The sequence below is a fragment of the Anabrus simplex genome, chromosome 3 (genome assembly GCF_040414725.1).
Source record: "Anabrus simplex isolate iqAnaSimp1 chromosome 3, ASM4041472v1, whole genome shotgun sequence".
NCBI classification, from domain to species: domain Eukaryota; kingdom Metazoa; phylum Arthropoda; class Insecta; order Orthoptera; family Tettigoniidae; genus Anabrus; species Anabrus simplex.
This window is the reverse complement of record NC_090267.1, coordinates 366,716,091-366,724,682: the sequence shown is the minus strand read 5'-3', so window position 1 is coordinate 366,724,682 and position 8,592 is coordinate 366,716,091.

The window sequence follows — 8,592 nt, the reverse complement described above, 5'->3', positions numbered from 1 at the left end:
GGAAGGTTTGATCTATAATATGTAGGGATATACAGTGAGTCAAAGTGAAACTCGTACACCACTGTAACTTTTCTTAAGGAATGGCTCTTTTCAGGGTTGAATTTTGAGTTATTTAGTGAATTGTTGAGCTATAATTTGGAATAGGCCTAAATTGTTATCATAGACCAGGCCATACTATTACTACTACTACTACTACTACTACTACTACTACAAAATCAGCCTCTGCCTTAAGAATGCACACTGCTCATTCAAAACAGCGCATCAGAGTAGGGATCGAATAACTGGAATACTATGAAGAACCAGTGTGTTACGTACCAGCTGTATCAGAAAATGTATGAACCAGAGGAATGGCATGCTAAAGAAAAAAGTTTTCTAACTCCCCGGCTATTTCTCGCCAGTAAATGAGTTAATATTAATTCTTTCAATTACAATGGGCATAAAGCTATGATTAGCCCGTCAGGCTATTATACTCGGTACACAGCAGTAATCCCATCTATCGGAGTTCAGAGGCAGCATAAGAGACAAATAACATCACAACAAACAATGGTCAATGTAATGTTATTGTTGCTCAATATTATGCGCTTTCGATATTGTAGGCCTTCACATATAGTTTTCTTCTGACTCTGAAATACCACTCATCATAGTCTGTATGGTAAGACTGAATAAAACATAAATGATCGGAAATTGTATTCTCTGTAACTTTTGTTATGTAGTACTTTTCGATAGGGCCAAAAAATAGGTATTTAAAAATTAAATTTTAGACGCTTTCCCTAAATTACAATTTCATCCAGGGTGAATTGTTTATAGCTTAGACTGTAGTTTCTTATTCCCAGATTCTATATACCGATTTTCATTAAATTCTGTTAACCCATTTTCTCGTGGATCGGCGTCAATATGGACTTAGCAACAAAAATACAAATTCATGAATATTTGTGTTATCATAGCCGGTACGGTAAAAATGTATAAGACATAAATGGTTGGAAATTTAATTCTATATAACTTTGGTTAAATAGTATTTACTGACGCGACCACTAATAATATAAATATTTGAGAATTAAATTTTAGGCCTTCCCCTAAGCTACCATTTCATTCAGAGTGAATAAAATGATTTATAGCCTAGATTGTAGTAGCTCATTCTCCAACTTTGTATGAACATTAAAACAAGAATACCAGTTTTTAATGAGATAGGACCACTAATGACGTAAATATTTAAGAATTAAATTTTAGGCCTTCCCCTAAGCTACCATTTCACTCAGTGTGAATAAAATGAATTATAGCCTAGATTGTAGCGACTTACTTCCCGACTTTGCATACCAATTTTTATTAAGCTAGGACCACTATTAACATAAATATTTGAAAATTAAATTTTAGACCTTCCCCTAAACTACCATTTCTATCAGCGTGAATAAAATTATTTATGGCTTAGATTGTAGCGACTTATTTTCTGACTTTGCATATCGATTTTTATTAAATTCTCTTTAGCCGTTTTCTAGTGATGCGTGTACATACATACAGACAGACAGAAATTACGGAAAAGTGAAAAGTGCATCTCCTTGTTACTGTGGACATGACCGATGCAGAAATACCATTCTTTTCCAATTCTGAGAATTGTACAGACAAAACTCTTATTTTATATATATAGATTTTTATGTGTAGAACAATAAGGCTATATCTTGAATTATTAAGTCACCAAAGGCCAGTTAGCGTATCCCTTAACTTAGCAAGATATAACAGATTATTTATCTATATGTTACTGGGGCATGTCAAAAAGACTCATATAGTCCCACATGGGCAGATAAGAGGGCAGTACAAATGCTGTATGCTTGTTTCAACACCACATTCAGTTTGTTGTGGAGAGTTGTGAAGTACAGATAAGTTCCAGTGCTATCATAGGGCATGAAAGAGGACAATCTTCGAAAGAAGAAAGAGAACTGATGATTTTTCATCATAAGAGAGGAAAATCACTCTGAGAAATTGGTAAACTTGTAGCCTAAACAGGAGTCATGCAACTGTACAGTGTGTTATAGATATAAAAGTACACACAGCATTGCAAATAAAGACAAAGTGAGCGGGAGAAGAGTTTTCAACCTCAGGGAGGAACGTTGGATAGTAAGACAAGTGAAGAAAAATCCAGTGATTAGTGCTCCAAACCTGGCTGTGATGGCTGAGGAACATACCAGCAAGAGAGCACATCCAGAAACTATTTGATTTATCCTAAGGAAAAGTAACATGCCTGGATGAATAGCTAGGAAAGAACCATTTGTTACAAGATAAATAGGAAGAAAAAGTTGAGCTTTGGTAAGGTGTGTATATAGAAAAAGATTTTGACTTCTGGAAGACCGTTATGTTTGCATATGAAAGCAAATACAATCTCTTCAGATCAGATGGAAAGGTTAATGTCTGGAGGAAACCAAATGAGGAGTTGAAATCTAGTAAGTGTCAAACATGGTGGCATCTTGAAATTTACGGTCCCTTCTTCTTCTTCACTGAAAACTCCATTACAGGGCACATCTACCTGGATATGCTGGACAATTGGCTCATGTCATGGAGACCGATAGCATGAACTTCATCTACCAACAGGATGATGCTCCACCTCATTTTCATGTTGATGTTCGTGATTTTCTTAACAGCAGACTTCCAGAAAGATGGATCAGTCGTATCAGGAATTAAGATCATGCCCTTATGTCATGGCCTCCACGCTCTCCTGACCTCACCCCTTGCAACTTATTCGTATGCGGTTATGTGAAAGACCTTGCCTTTGGTCAAATTGGCAGCGACATGCTACGTCGGGTGTGGGACGCACTTGACTATAGAGTTGATGTGTGTAGAGTCACTCATGGAGCACATATCAAGCACTTGCAGGCTCATAAAAAGACTTGATGAGTTTTTCTGTCTGTCTATATAATTTTGTAATGTTACAACAAATAATAAACAAACAGAAATTTTTTGAAACCGCTCCAATAATTTGTGCGCACCCTGTATAACATTGGCAGGTGTATGACATTGACACAAGCCTGGAATGAAACATCTGGAGATGAGGAATGTATGGATTTGGAAAACACAGAGACGAAATAACTTGGAATACTTGATCAATTTACGTATTGCCAAGATAACAACCCGAAGCACAAAGCTCATAAAGCATGCATGTGGCTGCTGTATAATTACCCAAAAGTACTCGAGACACCTCCACAGTCACCAGACTTAAATCTGATAGAAAATCTATGGTATTACTTGGAAGTAGCGATAAGAAAACCCCAGATTTTGAACAAAGATGATCTGAAAATGGCTTTATGTTAAGAATGGAATCTTATTGCAAAAAGTTGGTACAATCTATGCCTAACCATTTAAGAGCTGTGAAAAGTGCTAAAGGGTATCCTACAAAGTATTGACTGTTAAAAACATTGTGTTATTAGAGATTGCTCAGGAACTACTTGAAGGTATGAGTTTTACTTTGACCTGTTTCATGCATGTTTAAGAATAATGTATTAATTTTCTTTGAAAGTATAAGAAATAGGAGTTGATTTACTTTGTAACTTAGTAGAGAAATGTGTATTTGTTAAACCAGAACAAAGACTAAAATTAAGTAATAGTTTTTTGTTGAATCCAAATAAACAAGCTTTCTTCTAGTGTATGAGTTTCATTTTGACTCACTGTAGCTGAGTTCCAATTTTGAAGTTGAGACTGAACTGGAAATGTTAAGGACAGCTTTCGAAAGGGTGCCAACTAAAGGTGAGGAAAGAATAGAGAGCAATAACTAACCAGGTATGAATACCCTTGTAGAGAGTAAAGGATCTAACTGACAACCTTAGTATGATCTTATTAGGTAGAGGAGACAGATAAACAAATGTGTAAGAGAAAAGAGTAGAATTGATGAACAGATATAACAACAATTGACAGACAGAAAGAATATGCATTGACTTTCCATGAATGAAGATTTTAGTGGAAATTTTGAATAATTAATTTTTTTTATGTATCTGCTCTCATTCACTCTCTTCACTATCTCCCTGGTGACTCCCAACTTGTTACGTATGTTACAACAACAGGTCCCCAGCCGAAAATTACATTCTTCTTATGGCAGTCTCCTTACTTATACCTTTCCTATGTTTTTCCATGGCAAATCTCCATTGTCTTCTGAATGTGATATTTTATTTGCTACACTTTCCATTTCTTCTACTTTTTATAGCTCACTCCATTTTTAAGCCAGGTCAGACCTCTTTTTCTGTCTCTCTTGAGTTATGTTAGCAGAAGTTCATAATTTCATTGTTTTATCCCTTAAAACAACAGTTTCCATTACTCTTAACTTGTAAGCTGCTGTTGTCCATCTGTTTCCTTATATACTTCTACTTTTTGCAAGCTCTTCTAGCCACATTTTTTAAAATTACAAGCAGTGGTGTGGCAGCAAGCCCTGCAGTGCTGGAAGGGCCCTGAACTACAAGGGGCCTCTGGCCATCAGGGCGCCTGCTTGATTCAGTTCATTGACAGAAATGAATACATAGGCTTCAATGATGCCAGAATTAAATTAAAAAGAACTTTATTTTAAATGAGTTATTAAATAATGTTGCAGACTTGCATTTTCCGGTCCAGCAGTTAAAGGCCAATGTGGGACTAATCTGAATCCGCTGAAATTTTTCTATTAAATAAATATAAACTGATAATGACTAATAGAATTTGGGAGCCATAAATATACAAATAAATAATTCTTAAAATTTGCCGGCTGTTGAGACTCATTTTCCAGGGTCGTTGCCTTGTAACAAGGAGATCTGAATCACTGATACCTGGAAAATAATATTGGAAAAGTAGTCCATCTGGTACTTTCCCCCACCCATAAAATTAAACAGAATATATCTTAATATCACACAAATTTACTTAATCAATTAAACCAGAATATATCTTAAAATTTGAGCATAGCTCGTCGTAATACACCCTTGAACACACATATATATATAGCAAAATAAACAGAATATAATATGAATAATTAATGTCTCTATATTATGAAGTAACTCTCTCTCTATAGGAACTCAGTTTATCCTGAAACGCATATTATACACATGCAGTCATGACCTTTTCGAAAATGGACTCCCTTTTGCTGATACCGTTGATATACTGTATTTTGGAATGGCCCAACACGTTACCTGATGTAGATATTCTTAACCATAGAATATTGTCCCACTCCAGCATCACTCTTCCTGGTTCCGTCAACTGAAGATCTCCAAAAACTCCCAACATGGCATGGGACCTCTTCCCTCAACTCGTACCAAACACTTCTCTCATTACCACAAGTATCACCTCTGCACACTGCAAGCTGCCACTTCAGACTACTGACGCGTGCTTGCACCACACTAGCCCAAGCCAACACAACAGCATCTTAAAATAGCCCAGTTCCGGGAATTTCTCTACCTCAGCTCCGTCAACACGTAAACATCCACTCGGAGAATCGTCACGTAGGTACACAACCAGGAGATAAACTGAGTGAACTAAACACGCTAGTCCCAAATAAATATCGAGATTATATACAATAATGAGAGTTCCAAAAAGAGTTACTGAGCTGCGACGGCTAAATACACACATAATTGAAATATACACATGAATAAATAATAATAATAATAATAATAATAATAATAATAATAATAACAATAATAATAATATCTGACCGGGGTTTGTCAAGTTACAATACTCCCCCTTTGTTTTCTAACAGATGCAAATGTTGGCAAAACAACACAAATCAGGTGGCTGATGGCCCAAGGACAGCTCCTCAAAATACCCATCAAATATACAATATACAACATTAGGGATCCCGATGGTATCTCCTCTAATTGAACACATTATAAGTTCCAATACATTTCCTATTAGCATCAATTAAGGAATATGCACACCTCCCTATCCTTCTTGCAACAATAAAAGGACCCTTAAACAATTGAAAAAACTTAGACATGGTCTTATCCTCAGCGTTAGATTGGTGAGGCACTCGCAACAATACTTCATCTCCTACCTCTAAACTATCAGAGCACCTATTCTGAACTATCCTAGCACGTTTCTGACCAGACTTAACCAGCGTCTCCCTAGCAAGCTGTACAAATACGTCCTGAGGAACCTCCTCCATGCTCTCCAACCTCAATATCTTGGCCAACACCTGACTTTCCGATACCATACTGTCATTAATTCTGATACTTGCACTATTAACTTTAACATCGACTTCATCCTCAACAATTTCCTCAATAACGTGAATATGACTACAATGAAGCACAAAACTACTCCTATCCACCTGATAATTAAGCTTAATCAGTTTACGTTCTTCACCAACAAGATATTTCAAAACAGCAGTATCATAGTCAATCACACACTTGGTTTCAGATAGCCAGTCATTCCCCAGTATAACGGAATATACCAGATTAGGCACAACAAGACAACATTGCAACATGGTCTGACCACCAACCTCAATAGGAACAATAACCTGACTATGAATACGATTACTCTTAGCACCAGCTGCTGTGATAATAAATGTGTTCCTCACAGGAATCTCCTCAATAATCTCACCTCTGCGACGAGCTTCCTCACAAAATTTAAAATTTACACAAGACTTATGACTCCCCGAGTCTACAAGTAATTTCTCCTTAACACCCCATATGGTAGCCTCCATAGCTGGGTTGATCAATAATTCAGACGAACCACCTTCCTTAGCACTATCCTGGTCACACAACAAATCCTTACCAACATCAATCTCAAAAGCCTCCTTGAGAACATGGATTTGCACATCAAGTGGGGATCTCCTAACGGACCTATTTAGGACATCCCGTTGGAGTTTAAATTCTGATTCTGCTGATTACCACTATTATTACCTCTCTCATCCCTTCTCCCCCTATCATTCAAATCCCTAGACTGATTACTAGAATTAAAATTCCTACTATCTTGATTCCTGAAATTAATCCTGGTTTCTTCCTGCCTATTCCCATTACCCTGATCCCTTCTGCTATAGTCATTCCCATTCCTACGATTACTTTCAAATGCTACTCCTCTCCTGTGATTATTTTCCCCCCACACTCCTATTTCCTACCTGCCTACCCAAAGAATCGAAACGTTGCAACAGCCCTTCCATTCCCTTAATGGTCTTAACCTGCTGGATGCACATGGCCAACTGAATATCTTCATTAAAATGTCTAGCCATCCTCCTAACAATATCCTGCTCTGGCAAACTCTCTTCTAAGTTCTGACTAATAGCCACGTGCACAAGAAAATACTCCGTACGAGAAATACCCTCATTACCCTTATACTTCCCACCCATAATCCTATCTCTTTCCCTACCCTGAATCTCCTCATCCCAAAACTTATCCATAAACAACTCCCTTAAACCCTTAATCTGACCTCTATAAACATCATACCAACTCCTAGCTTCACCCGTAAACGCACTTGCTAACATATCATCTACCAAGTCCCACTCTAACACACCTTCTTCCAAGCTCCTAGTAAAACGTTTCTCCACTACCTTGAGAAATTCCAGAGGGTTGAACTGCTTACCATTAAACTTAGGCAGCTCAATTTCCTTAATAATATGCCTTTGCATGCTAGAACTCTGAACATGACCTGAGGACCTGACTGATTGAATCTTTTCGTCAACCCTCTGTAATACATTTGCCTTCCATACATCAATATGACTAGCGTTCTCTCTGACCTGATGTTCAATTACACCTTGTTTACTTATCACATTGTGAATACTCTTAAAGTTATCTAAAATTTTATCCTGACATTTAGAATTATTTTCAACAAGTTTAGCTTCAAGATTATTAGCAACGTTACAAATTACTCAGTTAAATTCACTTTTATTTGATTCAGATACACCCCTAATTTCTTCAATTTGCCTATCATGCTCAGACAATTGACCATTAATTTCTACACATTGAGAGTTTAATTCCTTCCTCATCTCAATAATACCTGAATCGACTTTCTCACTTAACCTCTTTACTTGATTATCCATCCTATCACTAATTTTCTGAACTTGTTTTTCAATTTTAGCAACATTAATTTCCATTTTCTGATTATTATCCTCAAGTTTACTTTCAAGTTTCTGTGTTAACTCATCATTCTGCTCTCTAAGTTTACTTTCAAGTTTATTTGTAAATTCACTCAAAATATGAACTAATTGGTCTAGCTGCTGGTCACTACTATCGCTACTCTGCTCTGATAGAGATGACGAAGCATTGTCCCCGGTTACCATCGAATCTAACACAACATTTAAATTATTATCGCCCATTGTGGCTTCACTCTCTGAATTAATCATGTCAACGGTATAGTTTGCTCCCCCTGTTCTACAATTTATATGCACTTTCCTTTCCACACTCCTATTTCTTAATTTTAACATTAATATTTTCTCTCGTCCAACTCATCACCTTGCGTCTCCCACATACGCAAAATTTCCACAAGACATATTATACACTCCACAGCGAACAAGAAATCTCCACAACAACTGTACATATCATGAAATCTGAGAGCAACTATACCATTTCTGTGTGCATACCCTTTCGTGACTCAGATCAGTCTTGCCCCACGTTGCTAGCGACATTGAAATCTTTCTATTAAATAAATATAAACTGATAATGA